The sequence below is a fragment of the Anolis sagrei genome, chromosome 9 (genome assembly GCF_037176765.1).
Source record: "Anolis sagrei isolate rAnoSag1 chromosome 9, rAnoSag1.mat, whole genome shotgun sequence".
Taxonomy (NCBI): Eukaryota; Metazoa; Chordata; class Lepidosauria; order Squamata; family Dactyloidae; genus Anolis; species Anolis sagrei.
In genome coordinates, this window is record NC_090029.1 from 13422685 (window position 1) to 13444603 (window position 21919).

General features: G+C 43.8%; 1 protein-coding gene across 2 annotated transcripts in view; it reads left to right on the plus strand.

Moving 5' to 3' along the window:
* The first annotated feature begins 564 nt into the window (after positions 1-564).
* CERS3 (ceramide synthase 3) overlaps positions 565-21919 on the plus strand; it is a 103576-nt gene continuing 82221 nt past the window's right edge. The window contains exon 1 of one of the 2 annotated variants that reach the window (XM_060755667.2): positions 565-840. The gene's annotated coding sequence lies outside the window, so the exon portion shown is untranslated. The remainder of the gene's footprint in view (positions 841-21919) is intronic. The other variant, XM_060755666.2, reaches the window with a different exon arrangement.

Here is a 21919-nt window from a genome sequence, read left to right on the forward strand (position 1 = left end):
CCAGGCACCGGTTCAGGACTTGGATAGCCTCCTTAGCATCTGGTGGAAATGAGTGATAGAGTTGGACATCATCTGCGTACAGATGGCATCGAACTCCAAAACTCCGAATGATCTCACCCAGTGGCTTCATGTAGTTGTTAAACAACAAAGGGGACAATACTGAGCCCTGCGGGACCCCACAGGACAATGGCTGTGGAGCCGAGCAGGAGTCCCCCAGCAACACCTTCTGGGTACGTAAAAACCATCTCTTCTGGCAGGCTGAAATGCTGATTATTCTATGTACTCTGAGATGTTTACAATTTTACAGGATTTTAAACTTGTGCCATATCATTACATTCCTCTTAAAATAGGCAAAAGCGGGCATTATAAAAAAGCAAATATATTGACTGCAGAAAGGATGCCTAGCCTTTGGATTCTTCAGGGAATTCCTCAAGTGGAAGCCGAGTTTCTTCCAGACTTTACTAAGCCTGACCTCTTCTAATACGGGCTTGTAAGAAACTCAACTTTCACCTGAAGAATCTCCTCCTGTCACTGCAGTGTTTCCCTCTCCTGATTAACTGGGCCATAAAACATTGAATCTTTCTTCACTTTACAATGCTGGAACAAGCAGTGCAAAGATAACCAGCTTTCTTCCATCAGGGTTGCAGCGTAACACTTGGCAAAAGCCACGGATCGCCCTTAGTCGGAGATCCTGAATGGCAACTTTTTGTGGGTGGGTTGCTCAAGAGTTGGGAAGCACGAACAGGTGAGGTGCTCACCACTGAGAGAGAAGGTGGTGGCGGCATTCCTGCTCACACTTCGGGAGCAGCCGGAACATCCTCTTCGGAGCAAAGCATCCAGGTAGGTCTTCTTTCAGTCTTGAGCTTTACAGCCTGATCAAAAGTGCTTTTTTAAAAAAGAGGAATACCAACCATTTCCCTAAACTGAAGTATTTCATGAGCTGGAGAAGCCTGAAAAAATGAAGGGTGTGTGCTCATTGATTTGAAGTATCTAACACAGTGTTTCTATCCAGCTGCCTACCCTGGATGGCGAGGCGCTACGCCCGTCATAATTGGTAAAGAGTCTGGGGGTCCTTTTGGACCCTCTGCTGACGATGGAGGCCCAGGTCTCCGCCATTAGCAGAACCGCCTTCTTTCATCCGCGGCAGGCTAGACGTCTGGCCCCCTCTCTGTCCAGGGACTACCTAGCTACAGTGATCCAGGCTACGGTCATCTCAAGACTGGACTACTGTAACGTCCTCTACATTGGCCTTCCTCGGTGATCCGGAAGCTCAAGTTGGTACAAAATGCAGCTGCTCGGCTTCTTGCAGGAATCCCGATGAGATGCCACATAACACCAATCTTACTGCAGCTGCAATTGAGCACCGGATCACTTTCAAAGTGATGGTACTCACCTTTAAGGCCTTGCATGGTCTGGGGCCGATGTACCTGATGGACCGCCTCACCCCCTACCAACCCCAGAGATCCCTCTGTTCTGAGGACCAAGATCTATTGGAAATTCCCAGTGTCAAAAACTTGTGTCTAACAGCAACCAGACGCAGAGCCTTCACAGCAGTGGCACCATCACTCTGGAATACTCTGCCACCTGAAGTCCGTGCCTTGCGGGACTTATCAGTTTTCCGCAGGGCATGTAAGACATATCTGTTTCGATGGGCCTTTGATCTCTGATATTGCTGTTTTTAAATTGTTTTTAAATTGTGTTCGATTTTAGCCTGTTCTTGTAAGCCACTCCAAGCCCCAGGGGAGTGGTGGCATATAAGTTCGAATAATAAATAAATAAATAAATAAAACCTCCCTAATGCCGTGACCCCTTAATACAGTTCCTCATGTTGTGGTGATCCCCAACCATAACATTATTTTTGTTGCTACTTAATAACTGTGATTTTGCTACTGTTATGTAAATATCTGGTATGCAGGATGTATTTTCATTCACTGGACCAAATTTGGCACAAATACCCGATACGCCCAAATTGAATACTGGTGGGGTTGTGGGGTGATTGATATTGTCATTTGGGATTTGGAGTTGCTGGGATTTATAGCTCACTTACAATCAAAAGAGCCCACTGAACTCCACCAGCAATAGAATTGGGCCAAACTTCCCACACAAAACCCCCATGACCAACAGAAAATACTGGGTTTTCTGATGATCTCTGGTGACCCCCCCCCCCCCAAGGGGTCCCAAACCCTAGGTTAAAAAACACTGATCTAACATTAAAAAATTCAGAATAATATAACTCTTTGCTCCCTTGATCTTGTTTGCTTTTGGAGCATAGCTGCAGCATTTTAACGTACCAATATACCTTTGTTATAATGGTTTTTGCACCCAAAAATAGTATGAATATTCCCAGGGTCAGGAAACCATTGTAATGTTGAACAGTGTGCTGAAGGCTACATGAATATATCTAGATGGGAATGGTCTTAAGTAAATGCTGTCTCTGAATGTTCCCATCTTCCTAAAACATGTGCCCTGGCTGCATCATTTTAGCCTTCATACTTCGTTCTCATGCCCATCACCATATGAGAGATGAAGTCTTTCAATGTTGCAACAAGATATTTATGTATCTTCCGCTGGTCAAAAAGAAAACATAACTGTACCCAGGATGGCAGTAGTTAGGTGCCTAGGAAATGGCTTGTTCTGAAGTGCAATGCAAGGGGTTGGTTTGTGCATTAGGAGTAGTATTTGTGATGGCTTACACAGCTGCTTCGCACTGATAGTAGCTTTGGAGGATTGTGGCAGATGCAGGAGTTTGGAATTTGTTGGTGCAGACTGTAGTTGCCATGAAAAATGTTGTGAAAGGGATGTAGACAAATTCACAGAGGTTACGGATATCAGAGGGTGCTAGCCAGTGGCCCTGCTCCTTGTTATTGTATGAATAATGGCTGCAAGAAACAGAAGTAGGTGATTACTGTTCCATTCATGGGTTTTCTCAGGAGTAGAGTTGCCAGATCTCAAGGCCTGGCTCCAAGTCTCCAGCTTGTGTGGGTCACCTCCAGGCAGGAGATTATGTGTCCAACTGTGAAATGCAAAGTTTGCAGACGACACCAAATTGGGAGGGATAGCCAATACTTCAGAGGACAGGAGCAGAATTCAAAACGATCTTGACAGATTAGAGAGATGGGCCAAAACTAACAAAATGAAGTTCAACAGGGACAAATTCAAGGTACTCCACTTTGGCAGAAAAAACAAAAAGATACAGAATGAGGAACGCCTGGCTTGAGAGCAGTACGTGTGAAAAAGATCTTGGAGTCCGCGTGGACAACAAGTTAAACATTAGCCAACAATGTTATGTGACGGCAAAAAAAGCCAATGGGATATTGGCCTGCATCAATAGGAGCATAGTGTCTAGATCCAAGGAAGTCATGCTACCCCTCTATTCTGCCTTGGTTAGACCACACCTGGAATATTGTGTCCAATTCTGGGCACCACAATTCAAGAAAGATATTGACAAGCTGGAATGTGTCCAGAGGAGGGCGACTAAAATAATCAAGGGTCTGGAGAACAAGCCTTATGAGGAACGGCTTAAGGAGCTGGGCATGTTTAGCCTGAAGAAGAGAAGGCTGAGAGGAGATATGATAGCCATGTATAAATATGTGAGAGGAAGCCACAAGGAGGAGGAGCAAGCTTGTTTTCTGCTGCCCTGGAGACTAGGACGCGAAACAATGGCTTCAAACTACAAGAGAGGAGATTCCATCTGAACATTAGGAAGAACTTCCTGACTGTGAGAGCCGTTCAGCAGTGGAACTCTCTGCCCTGGAGTGTAGTGGAGGCTCCTTCTTTGGAAGCTTTTAAACAGAGGCTGGATGGCCGCCCTGAGTCGCCTGCGGGCTGATATGGGCGGGATATAAATAATGTAAATAAAATAAAATAAATCTGTCAGGGGTGATTTGAATGCAATATTCCTCCTTCTTGGCAGGGGGTTGGACTGGATGGCCTATGAGGTCTCTTCCAGCTCTTTGATTCTATGATATACACACAATAGCTTGGCGATAAAAAGCCACACCCACAGCTGTAGATGAGGGATATCTGAATCAGGCATCAACAATAACCACCTGTTGATCCATCAGCCCACAGATATGTCCAAGTGCCGGATCTCCCAGGGATGGCATGATGCACCTGGCTGGAACGTCAGACTGTATCACCTTCATATCGGATCACTAACTGGAGTGCAAACCCTGCCTGGGCAACTCCAGCCAGCTGCCAACAGTGCTGAGTGCCTGCTTGCCAATGAGTTGGAAGCATTGCCAGCCCATTAACTGGCCCAAGAACCAAGGGATTCAAATTGGAGGAAAAGAGATTCCATCTAAACATTAGGAAGAACTTCCTCATTGTCAACTGCACCAGAGCATAGAGGCATGACAATTCAAAGTAGTGTCAAACTGTGTTCATTTTACAGTGTAGATGCACCTGGTGCAACTTGCCCAAACAGATGTCCATGGCTGAGCAGGCATTCTAACGCTGCTCTCTTGGAGTTCTAGTCCAACACTCAAAATAACCATATCAGGCCGGCTTCTAACTACCAGCCTAGGCTCTTTTTAGCTTTTGAGTAGATTGTTTTAGTTTCTCTGTTTGAGGGTGGCACAGGATGTTCATTTTAAATATTTACATGTTATTGTTGTTTACTGCTTTGGGAACTTCATTGAGATTGGAAAGGCAACATAAATATGCTTTATGTACAATTTCCCCTTCCTTCCTTCCTTCCTTCCTTCCTTCCTTCCTTCCTTCTTTCCTTCCTTCCTTCCTTCCTTCCCTCCCACACCTTTCTCTCATTCTCTTTTTCATCTGGACTCTCATGGTTTGAAGGATTCTGCACAGCTTACTTTATCAAGTTTTTGCTGAATTCTTTACATGCATTTTGTAGCTTTATCCTCTGGTTTACTACGAAAGGCGAGTTTAAATGTTTACTACTGAATGTCTTCTGGCATTGAATGCTATTTTCCTGCCTCTTGGCAAAATGGGGTTGGATTGGATGTCCCAACTGTATGATTCTATTTGTTTCATAATATACGAGGGGCGTTTTTTAAGTAAGGTCCGTTTGAACATAAGTACACAACGAAAGTTTATTTCGAAAAAGTAGATTTATTTTCAGAAAGTACATACTTTACTCTATTTTTCGACATAGTTGCCAAGTTTGTTCAAACACTTATCATACCTCTGAACCAATTTTAAAATACCCTCTTCATAAAAACTTGCCGCCTGCTCCGATAACCAAGAGTTCATTGCCGTTTTCACGTCGTTATCATCATTGTAACGGTTGCCACTGAGGTGTTGTTTGAGGTGGACCCAACGGGAGCACAGTTTCCTAAACTTTATTTGCTACCTGTTATTGTGAAGCGCCTGTTCTCACGAATCCTCGCTTCAACTGAAGCCACCAAATCGTCTGTAATCAAAGAAGGGCGACCGGAGCGGTCCTCATCATGGACGTTGTCACGGCCATCATTGAATTGTTGTACCCACTTACGCACTTTGCTTTCACTCATAACAGTATCACCGTACACTTCACAAATCTGTTGATGAATTTCTGCAGCAGGCAGGTTCCTTGCTGACAAAAACCGTATCACTGAGCGAACTTCACATGCGGCGGGTGAGTTGATAGTCTTAAACATTTTTAAAGCACAGAACAGAACCGTACAGGTTAGCTACAGAGCGGAAACTGAGCACAGTTGTTCCCGAGGCATGCCGGTACACGACGCACGTGCTCGTTGCAGTATGCGTGCAAACTACTAGTGTCTACAAGAAAACGGACCTTACTTAAAAAATACCTCTCGTATAAGTGGGGGAGGAAATTGATTTAATTGGAGACCATTCCTTTTTAAAGTTTCTGCATGTTTTTAGTGATTTTAAAACATTTTATGAACTGATTTTCATTAATTTGCTTTTTAAATTTGCTGTGTTTACGGGGCAAACTTGGAGATCGCTGTTGAATTAATGCAGTTTGATAGCACTTTAAGTCTCATGGCTCGATGCTATGGAATCCTGGGAGTTGTCATTGAGCAAGGCACAAAAAGGCTAGAGAACTTTTGAAACTACAACTCCCACAGCATTGAGCCATGGCAGGCAAAGTGATCCAACTGCATTAATTTGACAGTGCGTAGAGCAGGCATGGGCCAACTTGGGCCCTCCCTCCAGTTGTTTTGGACATCAACTCCCACAGTTCCTTCAGTACGTGAGCAACATCCTACAGTACACGGATGACATACTCATAGCACAGGCATGGGCCAACTTGGACCCTCCAGGTGTTTTGGACTTCAACTCCCAAAATTCCTAGCAGCATCAGACCCTTTCCTTAAGCGGCTGAGGGGGGAAAGGAAGGGGCCTGAGGCTGTTAGGAATTGTGAGAGTTGAAGTCCAAAACACCTGGAGGCAGGGCCCAAGTTTGCCCATGCCTGGTGTAGAGAGACATCCTGGCTGCTATTCTGGGACAAAAGTGTCATATAAAATAAAATAAAAATAAAATAAAAGGAGGAAGGAAAAACAAAACAAAACAATAGCAAGCCAGATTGATTTTTTTTTCAAGCCATTCCAAAGCACGTCTAACAGGGATGTCCTGGCAATACAACCTTTTCTAATGCTGGAGGCCTGGCTCGTGGCAACTCTTCCAGCTTTACAAGTCTTTCTGCGTAATGCAGGATGTTTGATCTCTTTTCTTCACCCTTTCCCAAAGCCTTTCATTGACTTACATTTCTTGCCTGCCCTGTCCAGAGGCGGCCCTAGGTAATTTTCAAAGGTAAGCAAATAGTATTTGCCCCCCCCCCCCCATCATTGATATATATTTTCTGTTTGTCGTGGGAGTTCTGTGTGCCATATTTGGTTCAATTCCATCATTGGTGCAGTTCAGAATGCTCTTTGATTGTAGGTGAACTATACATCCCAGTAACTACACTTGCCGCACTTGCTCCCTTGCCTGGCCCGCTTTGGATCCGGAGGCATGCCTGAAGACCCTGGCATGTGTACTAAAAGTCACCTCTTCTCCTGACTTTCTCCTCAGCCATTGGGACCAAGAGAGAGAGAGAGAGAGAGGTGGAGATGCCCACCTTTCCTGAAGGTAGGTGCAAAAACAAAGGAGGGAGCAGAGGTGGGAGATACCTCCAGCCAGAGGGGCTCACTCTCTCTCTCTCTCTCTCTTGGTCCCAATGGCTGAAGAGAAAGTCAGGAGTCTGGGGTCTTCAGACACGCCTCCGGACCCGAAGCAGGCCAGACGCGGCGGCTCTGCCCCTTGGCCCACCCGCGGATTGGGGAGAGGAGAGGAGGCATCGGGATCGGGAAAGGGAACCAGTCATGGGGAAGGGATTGAACGCGGAGAACGATTGAGCACCGGCTCTGCTCGTGCACCCTGTGGCTGGGTGGAGCAGGAATGAGAGGGGCTAGGCAAGGCTCAAGGGCCTGGCCCCTTTGGGAAGAGGATTGTCCGGCAGCGAGGCAAGAAAGCCGAGGCTCCCCCTGGACTGCTAGGGCTGTTGTGAGCTGAGGGGGCACTCCTCAAGTGGCGGTCGAGGGGCATTTATAGAGGTGCCTCTGCACCCCTGGCAAAAAAAAGTGTTCTGCGACCGCTTACTTCGTGTAATGGACGGGCCGCCCCTGGCCCTGTCCTAAGGATAAGTGAATGATAAATCACTGTTTTTAAACCCGAATCATACAGAGGTTTGAAATGCTAGTGTCTCTAAACTTAAACCTGGCAAAGTTTCCAAAGACTGCAGAAGGTTTGGAAAATCCCCATGGCAGTCAGTGCTCACCTGAAGCTATTTCACAAGTGGTATAACCACCTAGATGCTCTTAGATAACCAGAGGGCAAAGGTAGGCTATGGTGGCCCTTCGGGTATTTTGTCATCATTGTGTTTTTTGGACTTCAGCTCCCATTATAGAACACCAAAACCTCCAAACGCAGTGACGACATGTTGGCACATAAGTGGAAGGGGGACATTGCACCAAGGAAGGTGATGAAAATGTTGTGGATTAGTGGTTATTAGCGGGTTTTACCCATTAATAGCTATGGATGGGAGGATAATGGGGGTGGAGGGAGAGCAAATTGGTAGTGGGGTGCATATGGCATCATGTGTTTGGGCTGCAGCATGAGTGTGCCAGTCTCTTGTGAGAAAAGTCCTTTGTAGCAAAACTTTCAGAGGGAGTTTCGAGGCAGACTTTGGAGAGCAATTGCATTTCATCTTGTGTAGGTTTGTGTCAAGGATGGAGTTCAACCCCTGTCACAATGAGCTTGGGCATAAGTATTTTTTAATATAAGTAATTTTTATTACAATAAATACTACAAACACATTTGCTAGCAATTTACAGTCAAATGAGACATACTTAGTTTTGAAGTATTTACAATGCCTGCAACATTTACATTTTCTAAATCATTACAGTTACAAAACTAGTTGTGATATTTCTTCATAGTTTTTCTTTCTTCTTTGGTTTCAATTACAGTTATAGTTACAAACAGAATTGCAAATTTATACACACACACACACACACACACACATATACACACACACGCACACTACACACACACTATATATATATATATATATATATACACACACACACACACACACACACACACACACACACACTAGCCGTCCCCTGCAACGCTTTGCTGTGGCCCAGTCTGGTGATCTGGAAAATAAAGTAATGTGAAAGTGTTGGTTTCTAATATATGTAATTTCTTTATGCTTGTGAGTAAACAGTATTTGATTACGTTTTCTTGCCTTGGTGAAGGGAGTTGGACCGGATGGCCTTAAGTATTTTCTATTGATCATTGGGGTTCTGTGTGGAAAGTTTGTCCCGATTCTATCCTTGGTGGGGTTCAGAATGCTCTTTGATTGTAGGTGAACTACAAATCCCAAATGTCAAGGTCTATTTCCCCCAAACTCCATCTGTGTTCATATTTGGGCATATGGAATATTTGTGCCAAGTTTGGTCCAGATCCTTCATTGTTTGAGTCCACAGTGCTCTCTGGATGTAGGTGAACTACATCTCCCAAACTCAAGGTCAATGCCCACCAAACCCTTCTAGTGTTTTGTGTTGGTCATGGGAGTCCTGTGTGCCACGTTTGGTTGAATTCCATCGTTGGTGTGGTTCAGAATGCTCTTTGATTGTAGGTGAACTATAAATCCCAGCAACTACAACTCCCAAATGACAAAATCAATTTTTAGAAGGGAAGGACATACATTGGGTTGTTAGGTGTATGCTGTCCAAATTTGGTGTCAATTCCCCCAGGGGTTTTTGAGTTCTGTTAATATCACAAACGAACATTACATTTTTATTTATATAGATAATCTTAGTATATATCACACTTTTCAAAAATTTCTTTTGCATTATATCTATCCATATAAAACCTACAACCCTTCAGGTGATCCTAGGTGTGGCCTCTGCCAGCCTGGGGCAGAACTTTTCCCATCGGTTAGAGGGCATCCTGCCTTGTTCTGTATTATTCAGGGTTCCTATTTTCTCTACAATCCAATTCACACTAGCGGTAACATTTGCTATGTTTTGAGTTGTTATTTCTCAAAGTCTCTGGAAACCCAGGGTTAGGAGAACATACAAGTTGATCAACCTTGTCGTTGACCAAGGAACATCTCAAAAGGCCTTCTGAGTGTCCCCCTGCTGTCCCCTCTTCCTCTTCCTTCCTTGGTGGCAACGTGGCCCCTGAATACCAGTTTCCGACTCCATTTCAGAGGCCACCACCTCCCAAGGTTGGAGCACTAAGAGCCAGTCAAACGACCACCTTTGGCCAAGTCTCGAAGAGCAGTCCCTGATGAAATGTTCAGTGGTCTCCCTGGGCTCACTTCCAGCAACACAGGCTTGTTTCTGGCACAGAAGTCTAGGACAGCTTGGGAGTGATCCTGGACTCATCGTTGAGCCTGGAACTCCAGGTCTCAGCAGTGGCCGGGAGAGCTTTGCACAATTAAAACTTGTGCGCCAGTTGTGCTCATACCTTGGGAAGTCAGATCTGGCCACAGTGGTCCACGCTCTTGTTACATCCCGAATAGATTACTGCAACACACTCTACGTGGGGTTGCCTTTGAAGACTGTTCAGAAACTTCAATTACTCCAGCGGGCGGCAGCCAGATTACTCACCGGAGCATCATACAGGGAACCCCTCTGTTACGTCAGCTCCACTGGCTGCCGATCCAGTTCCGAGCACAATTCAAAGTGCTGGTTCTGACCTACAAAACCCTATATGTCTCCGGCCCAGCGTACCTGTCCGAACGCATCTCCTTCTACGTCCCGCCTCAGAGTTTAAGATCTTCTGGGGAGGCCCTGCTCTTGGCCCCACCTCTATCACGAGGAGCAGGGCCTTCTCGGTGGTGGCCCCTCACTTGTGGAATTCACTTCCCGGGGAAATTAGGTCATCGACATCCCTCCTCTCTTTTAGAAGGAAACTAAAAACATGGATATGGGACCAGGCCTTTAGGTAATCTGGCAGGTAGACAAAGGACAATGACGACTAGAATTGATAGGATTTGACAATGTGGAATGAACTTACGGATTCCGAGCTGGCGAACGTTGAACATTAGATTGGTTTTTATTGATTGTGATGTATAACTTGATTGTTTTAATTGTTTTATAATTGCTGTTGATATATGTTTTATCTTATTGTCTGTTGTTGGCATCAAATTGTGCCTTTTGTAAGCTGCCCTGAGTCCCCCCTCGGGGGTTGAGAAGGGCAGGGTAGAAATGTGCGAAACAAATAAAATAAATAAATAAATAGGACAAACTTGTTCTTTTTCTTTCAGCCACAGTTGGTTGCCCTTTAAGTAGTATATTTGATGGTAAAACCTCAATTAAATATCCCATGGATCCTCCAGTCCATGAAGTATTTTATGAGCTTGGGATTCAGAATTTATTTATGCACTGGCATTGAATGTTTGCCGTTTGTATGTTGTGCTCTGCCCTGAGTTCCCTTCGGAGTGAGAAAGGTGGAATGTAAATGTTTTAAATAAATAACAAATAATTCACCTCAGAAATTCCAGCAGAAATTCTCTCCAGAGAGACTAGCTAAGATGTATAATTGCTCCAACAAATGTTGGAAATGTGGGAAAGAAAAAGGTACATTCTACCACATATGGTGGACTTGCAGCAAAGTAAAAAATTACTGGAAACAGATCCATGTATATCTTGAAAAAATGTTAAACACAAATTTCAAAATGACACCTCAAATGTACCTTTTGAATATGTCCGAGGAAGAATTAGAAAGAAAATTTGGAAAAAAATTGTTTTACACAACAGTGGCAGCCCAAATAGTATATGCTAGATATTGGAAAACCCCAGATATACCTCCTTTAGAAGAATGGGAAAAATATATTATAGATATGTTGATAATGGACAAAATAACTGTATTATTAAGAGGAGAAATATTAGACAACTTCGTTAATGAGTGGCAACCAATGATTCAACACCTTAATGTAAAGTTAAATTAAAAATGTATATAGAGGATCCTATAAGACTGTAGACAAGGAAGAAGTGGATGTAAATTAAGAATCTATGATATCTTTTTATGTATTATTTAGTAGGGCTGGGCGGTTTCGTTTCGTTAATTCGTAATTCGTTAAAAATTCGTTATTTTTTTTGTTAACGAAGCGATAACAAACCATTCTGGAGCAACTTAAAAACGAAACGAATTTTTCAATTCGTTTCGTAAATGCTTCGTATTTCGTTATGTATTTGTTTCGTTATTGGTTTGAGGTCGTTTCGTTATTATTTCCGCATGTCTGGGGCAAGTTTTATAGTTGTTTTTTGTTTAATTAGTGAAAAAAAGTTATAATATCACACCAACAGTCAACAACAGAGGGAGAGGGAAGCTTCAGAAGTTTTTTTAGCGTATTGCGCAATCGCGGCCGCCATTAACGAATCGATTCGTTATTGTTTCGTTATTGTTTTGTAATTGTTTTTCCATTTGCGAAATTTCGTAAATATCGAACTTTTTTTAAGGAAAATTTCGGAATTCTTTTAAATATCGAAACACAAAAAACCCCAAAAAACGAATCGATTTTAGAAACAAATTTTTCCGTTGTTACCCAGGCCTATTATTTAGATAGTAGACTGTGACCCCTTAATAGAAATATATTATCAGATAAATGATTATAGAACATTAATAGATAGAAAGTATTGCACTGTATGTAGCAAACACTTGCAAATGTATGTTTACTTAATTAAAATAAAAATAATTATTAATAAATAAATAATAATAAAAAAAAGAAATTCCAGCAGAAGTTGTCCAAGATATGTGCCAACCCAAACCAGGAAGACTTTTGACAGAGCAGGCTCAATGGTCAGCCTGCATGGGCAGCACCAACACAAAACACAAGGCAGCTGCCCTGCAAGCAAATTGATGGTAGCCGCTCTTTTAGCCACTCATCACCGAGAAGCAAGACTTTTGCTTGGCTCACATCCTTGACATGGGGATGTTCCGCCATTTATCTTTCTCAAGAAGTCTTTCAGGTTCGGGCACTTGTTTCTCCAGAGAGTGCCTACCTGCAGTCCTGCCAAAACATGTAGCGGGCACAGGGCAATGAGGGACTTGTTCGAACAATAAGAGCAGGAGCTCCCGGCTTCTCAGTGGGAAGGACAAGTCTATCCTGCTGCTCCAGTCTTTGATGTTTGCACCACAGTGTGACAACAACCCCCAGGCTTCCAAGAAGGGCTCACCATACTTCAAATAGTTGCTTGTTTACAGCATTTGTGTGTGTGTGTGCATGCGCATACACACTTTTCATCTGCAAGGGGTTACCAGGGCATGGTGCAATAAGACACATGGTGCAATAGAGATGTCGTGTACATTATTGTGTTCTAGGAAGGATATCAAATACAATAGTAGAGGACGAATGGGAATCTTTACAAGATGTATTCGGACTCTGGTTCCCAGCAGACTGAGTCTACATAGCGGGTGGCAAAGATGCTAGGAGATAATAGTAGAAAGAGTAGGAGTAGTAGTAATAGCACCAGCAGAGAAGGCCAACGGTTGTTGTGCTTGTATGGCCAGTCTATCACAGAATCATAGAATAACAAAGAGATCACATGGGGAATCCAGTCCAATCTCATGATACCACACAGGAAAAGCACAATCAAATCACCCGCAACAGATGGCCATCCAGCCTCTGTTTACAACAGAGGTTCTCAGCCTGTGAGTCCCCCCGGTGTTTTGGTCTACAGCTCCCAGAAATCCCAGCCTGTTTACCAGCTGTTATTGTCAGAGTAAAAATGTGGGGGGTCTATGCGCAGCGGAAGAGGTTGCTAGATCAAACAGACACAGGATTCCAAAAATCAGGACTCTGCAGTTTCTCAGTTTCAAAATAACACAAAGTTTACTCAGCACATCTACACACGTCCATTCTAAGCGGGCAAAAATCAGGAACTACAAAGCACAGCACAAAACAGTTTTCTGAACATCTGCTTATCTCACTTCTCTCGCCGGATCCTCCCTATTTCTTCCCAGCCAGATAACGTGTTATCTTACTTCTGTCAAGGTTACTTTTTCTCTGCTTCTTTGCTTCTCACAGTATTTCTAATGCACAATTTAACATAACAGAATCCATATTGAATTACATCTTAACCCATTCTTAATTTCATAGAAACACATTGAAAAACTCACATTCATACCTTCAATAATTCTGACAGTTATGATATCTGGGAGTTGAAGGCCAAAACATCTGGAGACTCACAGATTGAGAACCACTGGTTTCAAAGCTTCCACCAGACTCCAAGGCAGAGAGTTCCAATGCTGAACAGCTCTTCTTATGGTTAGGAAGTTCTTCCTCATTATGTTCAGGTGGAATCTCCTTTCGCGGTAATTCAAAGCCATTGCTCTGAGTCCTAATTGTCAAGGGAGCAGAAAACAAGTCTTTCCCTCTTCCTTAGGACTACCTTTCACCTCTTTATACATGGTTTTTCTCATGTCTCCTTCCAGCTGTCTCTTCAGAGGCTGAACAGACCCAGCTCTTTTTAAAAAATATATAATTTTTATTAAGTATTTTATATAGTTACAGGGAAAGAGGGGGAATATTTGCAAGAAGATAGGAAAGTAGGAAATAGTAAGATAAAAATAAAGAGAAAAAAGGGGTAATATATAAAGTTAAAATATATATATTCAAAAAAGTAAAAAACAGTGAAGATCCTCTGGACTTCCTGGGTATCGTGATGGAGGTGTCTTCCTTTCCTCTTTCTTCTATTTTTCTTTCTTTAAACCTTTCTCTCCTTCTATCATATGAGGTTTTGTTTCAATTATTTTAGATTATTATCTTATAATTTTTCCCTTTTAAATAGTCTGTTACTTTCGTCCAGTTTGTTTCTTTTGTCGGAGTGTCTTTGTATCTAGATAGTAGATATATAAGTCTGTCCATGTTTCTAATGTCGAGAACTTTTTGTAACCAATCTTCTATATCTGGCATTTTTTCTAGTTTCCATAATTTAGCATAATGAATTCTTGCAGCTGTTGTTAGCAAAAACAATAATTTGTCCTCATGTTTTTCCATTTTTGGTTTCGTCATGCCCAACAAGAATAATTCCAGTGTTAAATGTATTTTTATATCCAGCATTTTCTGTATTGTCTCATGTATTTTCTTCCAATAAACCTTTGCTTTTTCGCAAGTCCACCACATGTGGAAAAAGGTACCCTCCTTCTTTCTACATTTCCAGCACTCTGTGTTAATGTTTTTATAGCACTTTCCTAATTTATGCGGGGTTATATACCATCTATATGATATTTTTATCCAGTTCCCCTTTAGGTCAGTTGTGTATGTGTATTTCAGTTTCTTTATCCAAATTTCTTCCCATTCCTCTCTCTTTAGATTTCTTCCAATATTTTCTTTCCACCTTTCCATGTGTTCGTTTTCTTCTTCTTTTTCCTTGTTCCATTCTCGTAGTTTTTTGTATATCATCGTTATTACCTTCTTTTCTGTCTGCGTTATTGTATCCCTAAATATCTTTTGTTCCTCGAAGCCTAACTTTTCGTCCTTTTTGAAGCAATCTCGTATCTGTCTATATTGGAACCATGAAATTTTCTCAGACCCAGCTCTTTAAGATGCTCCTCAGCGATGTTACTCATGGTCTTCAGACCTTTGATTATTTTAGTTGCCCTCTTCCAGTTTACAGTCAATATCTCACTTGAATTTTTGCCCAGAATTGGACAGAGTCTGGAATAAGAAGTCTGACCAAAGCAGAATAGAAAGGCATCAGGACTTCTCCCCTTGATCTGGACACTAGACTCTTTTTGACACAGCGCAAAATCCCATTGGATTTTTGATCTGCCACATCACATTGTTGGCTCATGTTCAACTTGTTGTCCATGAAGACTCCAGGAGTATTCTGAGTGTGTGTTCTTGTGCAGAAAAATTGGGTTGGACCATTTGGCCCTTGAAGTCTCATCCAACTCCAGGAGTATATTATGTCCCAAATTGGGCTGTTTTGCAATCAATGGCTTGGTGGGTGGCTCTTCCTTCTGTTCATCCATTGACAGGTAGTGGCACTCCTCATACAACCATAATTAGAATGCCACTTTGTGCATCTTGCTAGAAGGTTGAGCCTTCCTAGAAAGAGGAATGGTATTGATTCTAGAGTCAGTCATTGGCAGGATTCTAGCCAGTATACTGGGAAGTCCAGTATACTGGGAAGTCCAGCCTCTGTGTGCATCTTTTTTTTTTAAAAAAATGTAATAATCCTACCCTATCCTATACAATTGGTTGTCAGTCTACTCCTTTAGGCTTCACGCAAATCTACCATTTGCCAAAATATGCAATCCTGTGCCTTTCCATTTCTGGCCAAATAGAATAATAGAACCCTAGAGTTGGAAGAGCCATCCAGTCCAAACCCATTCTGCCAAGAAGCAGAAAATCGCATTCAAAGCTTAACCATGGATTCATCCCATTGAATGTAAGGTCTGCCCCAGGGCCACTGGTGGTCTCTTGGTCTCCAGGTTGTGAGTCAACGTGTCCTTTATTGGTTGCCTTGTGTTCGTGCCCTTTGCCCTGCCCATCTTCAATTGGGCCAGTGTGGTCCCAATCTTCAAGAAGGGAAAAAAGGATGACCCAAACAACTACCGTCCGGTCAGCCTCACGTCAATACCAGGCAAGATTCGGGAAAAAATTATTAAGGAAGTGGTCTGCAAACACTTAGAAACAAATGCGGTTATCGCTAATAGTCAACATGGATTTATCAAAAACAAGTCATGCCAGACTAATCTGATCTCTTTTTTTGATAGTTACAAGCTGGGTAGATGTGGGGAATGCCTTGGATGTAGCGTACCTGGATTTCAGGAAGGCCTTCGACACGGTCCCCCATGACCTTCTGGCAAACAAACTAGTCTAATGTGGGCTAGGCAAAACTACAGTGAGGTGCATCAGTAATTGGTTAAATGGACAATCCCAGAGGGTGCTCACTAATGCTTCCTCTTCCTCTTGGAAAGAAGTGATGAGTGGAGTGCCACAGGGTTCTGTCCTGGTCCTTGTCCTGTTCAACATCTTTATTAATGACTTAGATGAAGGGTTAGAAGGCATGATCATCAAGTTTGCAGACGACACCAATACTCTGGATAGCCAATACTCCAGAGGGCAGGAGCAGGATTCAAAACGATCTTGACAGATTAGAGAGATGGGCCAAAACTAACAAAATGAAGTTCAACAGGGACAAATGCAAGATACTCCACTTAGGCAGAAAAACCAAAATGCAAAGATACAGAATGGGGGATGCCTGGCTCGAGAGCAGTACGTGTGAAAAAGATCTTGGAGTCCTTGTGGACAACATGTTAAACATGAGCCAACAATGTGATGTGGCGGCAAAAAAAGCCAATGGGATTTTGGTCTGCATCAATAGGAGCATAGTGTCTAGATCTAGGGAAGTAATGCTACTCCTCTATTCCGCTTTGGTTAGACCACGCCCGGAATATTGTGTCCAATTCTGGGCACCACAATTCAAGAGAGATATTGACAAGCTGGAATGTGTCCAGAGGAGGGTGACTAAAATGATCAAGGGTCTGGAGAACAAGTCCTATGAGGAGCGGCTTAAGGAGCTGGGCATATTTAGCCTGAAGAAGAGAAGGCTGCGAGGAGACATGATAGCCATGTATAAATATGAGAGAGGAAGCCACAGGGAGGAGGGAGCAAGCTTGTTTTTTGCTTCCCTGGAGACTAGGACGTGGAACAATGGCTTCAAACTACAAGAAAGGAGATTCTGTCTGAACATGAGGAAGAACTTCCTGACTGTGAGAGCCATTCAGCAGTGGAACTCTCTGCCCCGGAGTGTGGTGGAGGCTCCTTCTTTGGAAGCTTTTAAACAGAGGCTGGATAGCCATCTGTCAGGGGTGCTTTGAATGCGATATTCCTGCTTCTTGGCAGGGGGTTGGACTGGATGGCCCATGAGGTCTCTTCCAACTCTTTGATTCTATGATTCTGATGTGACACACTCCTGACAAGTGTTATATCTGTTGTGCACCCTATACTGATGTTTTTTATGAGGTTCACATACATATGCTGGATTTACGCCGGCTTGGTGCTGAGGGCTAAGGATAGCATTGATCTCAATAGAGTCGAAGGCATTTTGGTAAACAATGAAAGCAAGGCAAACCAGAACTCAATATTTACTGCTTTTTGACTGTGTGGATGTCATTGAGGGTGGAGTGGCTGCACCTGAAGCCTGCTTCTTCCTTGTTGATTTCCACATCTTGGGATATTATTCTTTGTAGCAGGATCCTTGTGAACAGTTTACATAGTTGCGAGGGGAGTGTCATAGAACGAGAGTTGCTCAGGTTGTCTGTGTCTCCTCTCTTCATTAGAAACATGGTTTCAGACGTTGTAATAACACTATCTATCTATTTATATAATAAAAGTGAATGTTTGTATGTATGCTGAGGGTGGAAGGGTGTAAGTGTATGTGTATGTGGCAGCGTTCTGATTGGCTCTCACTTCCACAGGGCCACAGAGACTTGCGTGAGTGACGGACCTGGACCAAACTTGGCACACATAACCCCCGTGACGCACTTTACGTCCTGGTGCGGTTTGGGGGAGGACGGACAAAGGATGATGGGATTTGTAGTACTTTCATACATTTGATCCCACAGACCACTATGGCAACCAACAAAGACTGATAAAGACCAAACTTGGTACACAGAGCCCTCATGACCCACTCTACATCATACTGCAGTTTGGAGGAGGGCAGACCATGAATAATGGGACTTGAAGTACCTCCACTCACTTCCCGAGACCGCTGCGACCCTTATCCAATGAATGATCAAGACCAAACTTGACAAACATAACACCCATGACCCCTTTTATGTCCTGGTGAGGTTTGGGGGAGGACGGACAATGGATGATGGGATTTGTAGTACTTTCCAACCCTCAGGTTCCCACAGACCACTGTGGCCCCCAACAAAGACCAATAAAGACCAAATTTGGCACACAGAGCACCTATGACCCACTCTACATCCTACTGCAGTTTACAGGAGGGCGTATCATGGATGATGGGACTTGAAGTACATCCACTAACTTCTCGAGACAGCTGTGACCCTCATCCAATGACCAATCAAGACCAAACTTGGCACACATAACCCCCATGACCCCCTTTATGTCCTGGTGAGGTTTGATGGGGGACGGTCAATGGATGATGGGATTTGTAGTACTTTCACACCCTTCAGTTCCCACAGACCACTGCAGCCCATAACAACGTCCGATAGAGACCAAACTTGGCACACACAGCCCCCATGACCCACTCTACATCCTGGTGCAGTTTCAAGGAGGTTGGACCACAGATGATGGGACTTGCAGTATTTTCACACACTTTATGAGACCACTGTGACCCTCACCAATGACAGAGCAAGATCAAACTTGGCACACAGTCACCGTAACCCACTCTACATCCAGGGGCTATTTAGAGGAGGATGGACCATGCATGATGGGATTCGCAGTACCTTCACTAATTGATAACTGATAAAGAACACCTTTGCCACACAATGCCTTTCTCAAATAACCTGGGCAGTGCCGGGTCCCCAAGCTAGTATTATAATAAGAGCTGAGTCTTTGGAATCGTTTGGGTCTTGGAATGAAGTTATTGCAGAAAGGAAACACTTTCAAATGTGATCCTTTGGGTGCATCTCACCTGACGTAATGATTGGAATGCTGTACATTTCCAAATATTCAAATGGTGTTGTTTACTTCACTACGCCCCTTCTAAAAGTTTCTTTTGGGCGCCTCTTTTCAAAATACATTTGCTCTCACCTTTTAAAAAAAGTTCATTTGCTGAATCACTAACACACATGCCAACCATTGTGAATGGCAAGTTTAAGGGATCCTTATCTTATCTTATAATATGTGTCCAAAAATGCCTCTTTTTAAAGCCCTGTTTCATTATCCAAGCGTCAGCTGCTTGTGAATGAGAACCTTTCAAAGGTGTTTGCTATGAGGTTCCGCCTGCTCTGTTTTACAAGCTGGCAAGAAAGAGAAATCTGTTCTAAGCTTAAACGTTTGGCAAACCAGTTTCTATTGTGATCTTTTTTTAAAAAAAGAGAGAGAGAGAGAGAAATGACCAATTGTCCTTTCCCCCCCTTTTTTATATTTGCTTTCTTCAATAAACTGTTTAGTTAGTAAGACTGGACTTTTGTGTGGTGCAAAGGTGAATCCAGGCCAGAGTGCAACACCCTGCACCGTCTGCCAGAGACATTGTAAGGAAGGCCTTCCTTCTCAGAGCTGGAGAAAGGGGAAAGTAGGCAGGCAGTGGTCCCAGTGACATGCAAGCAGCACCAGGTATTTACACGAATACATGGAATAGAATGGAGTGGAGTGGAATGGAATAGCATTATTCTCATACTATTACACCACAAAATTAAATGCTTTCCCCAGCACACATCACAAAAGCAACACATTCCTACTTCCACGTTCTAATCACTATTGCACATCCCCCAATGTTACATCAGTGTGAAGTCATGGAGTTCAATAGAGTTTATTTTATTTATTTCTCGTGTCAGGGCAGCCAGTCAATTATATTACATTTTTAACAGAACAAAGCAAACAAACAGAGAAAATACAAAATGTGTGAGTTTGGTAGTTGATTAAATGTCCTTTGACCAGTATCTGGCCATTTGGAGTGCCTCTGGTGTTGCAAGAAGGTCCTCCATTGTGCATGTGGCTGGGCTCAGGTTGCATTGCAGCAGGTGGTCAGTGGTTTGCTCTTCTCCGCACTCGCATGTCGAGGATTCCACTTTGTAGCCCCATTTCTGAAGGTTGGCTCTGCATCTCGTGGTGCCAGATCGCAGTCTGTTCAGCGCCTTCCAAGTTGCCCAGTCCTCTGTGTGCCCAGGGGGGAGTCTCTCATTTGGTATCAGCCATTGGTTGAGGTTCTGGGTTTGAGCCTGCCACTTTTGGACTCTCACTTGCTGAGGTGTTCCAGCGAGTGTCTCTGTAGATCTTAGAAAACTATGTCTGGATTTAAGTCGTTGATGTGCTGGCTTATACCCAAACAGGAGATGAGCTGGAGATGTCTCTGCCTTGGTCCTTTCACTATTGGCTGCCACTTCCCAGCGGATGCCAGGTGGTGCGATACCGGCTAGACAGTGTAATTTCTCCAGTGGTGTAGGGCGCAGACACCCCGTGATAATGCGGGATGTCTCATTAAGAGCCACATCCACTGTTTTAGTGTGGTGAGATGTGTTCCACACTGGGCATGCATACTACGCAGCGTAGTAGCACAGCGCAAGGGCAGGTGTCTTTGATATCAAGCTCTTTTGGGGGGTTCTCCCAGCGAGGGGAGACCCAAAGGACCTCGAATGGGGTCCTGACCTTGGCGAGCGGCCAGCGGATGCCAATTCAAGAAGACGCAAAGTTACTGAAGATCAATCTCGCCAGAGGCTGAAGAGAAGTCTACGACCGAGGCGTTTATTTAGCGATTCAGCTGAAAAGGATGCATTACAGGGATATTTCCTCTATAAGCATACAGTACAGTGAATTTCAGGCATATTTATACAGGCAAAACAAAGAAATCCCGGTTTGAATCCCCCGCCCGCCTCCTGTCAGTTCCCTCTGTCCTGATTGGCCGGCTCCGGAACAGCTGGGAGGGGGCTTGGCCGCTGGTCCCACCCTCCCTCCAATCGCCGGCCGCTGTTGCCTCCAGAGGGCCAATCAGAGCCCTTGGAGCGCCTCCAGAGATTGTCCAATCAGCGGCCAGGAGGCGGGCTCTAGTTTGACAGCGCAGAGGGGCGGAATGCCTGGGAGGCGACCGCCAGCTGATGGAACACCTTTTGTCTCTTCACGGCAGGGAGGCGGATGGGGAGAACAAGGGATTTCCTGGGTCTTGATAAAAGATGTGTATGAGCAAAAAGGGAGGCTATGGATGGTGTCTGGATCTCAACCCTGTAGGCAAAGGAGATCCTTTGACACAAGGGAGCATACACAAACACCATGATTGATTTAATCAGTCTGTTTTTCCGGGCTTTTGGCTGACAAAACCTCTGGCTTTTGTTCGTCTGACTCTGAAAACAAAGCCATAGATTTGCCAGTATTTATCCATGCAATGTCAATATGAATGGAGTTTCTTCCAAGGAAATTGGATTCCTTAAACTGTAATCCCCAGGTCACATACTCTTTTGTAGGGTAAAGTTCAAGGGGGGGGGGGAAAGTAAGGAAGGAGGGTGAGGGTACATCTCATTTCATTTCATCTCATTACATATCATATACTTCATATATATATTCTTCACAGTCTTTCATAACTCATAGATTTCATAGGAAAGATCCCCATCCCAGTAAAGTTTATTAGAAAACCCACAGCAATTAATAAAGGCAATCAGCAGAGTTCCTGAGGTATGATCCTTTGCAACAAGGGCATGCACCCACAGGCGGGGGCCATGCTTCCCAAGCGGCTTGGCTTTTGAGTCCGTGGAGGAAGTTCATGATGATAGGGCATCAAGTCAATCAGTGAGGGCAGAAAGGTCCGCAAGGAATCCGCAAAT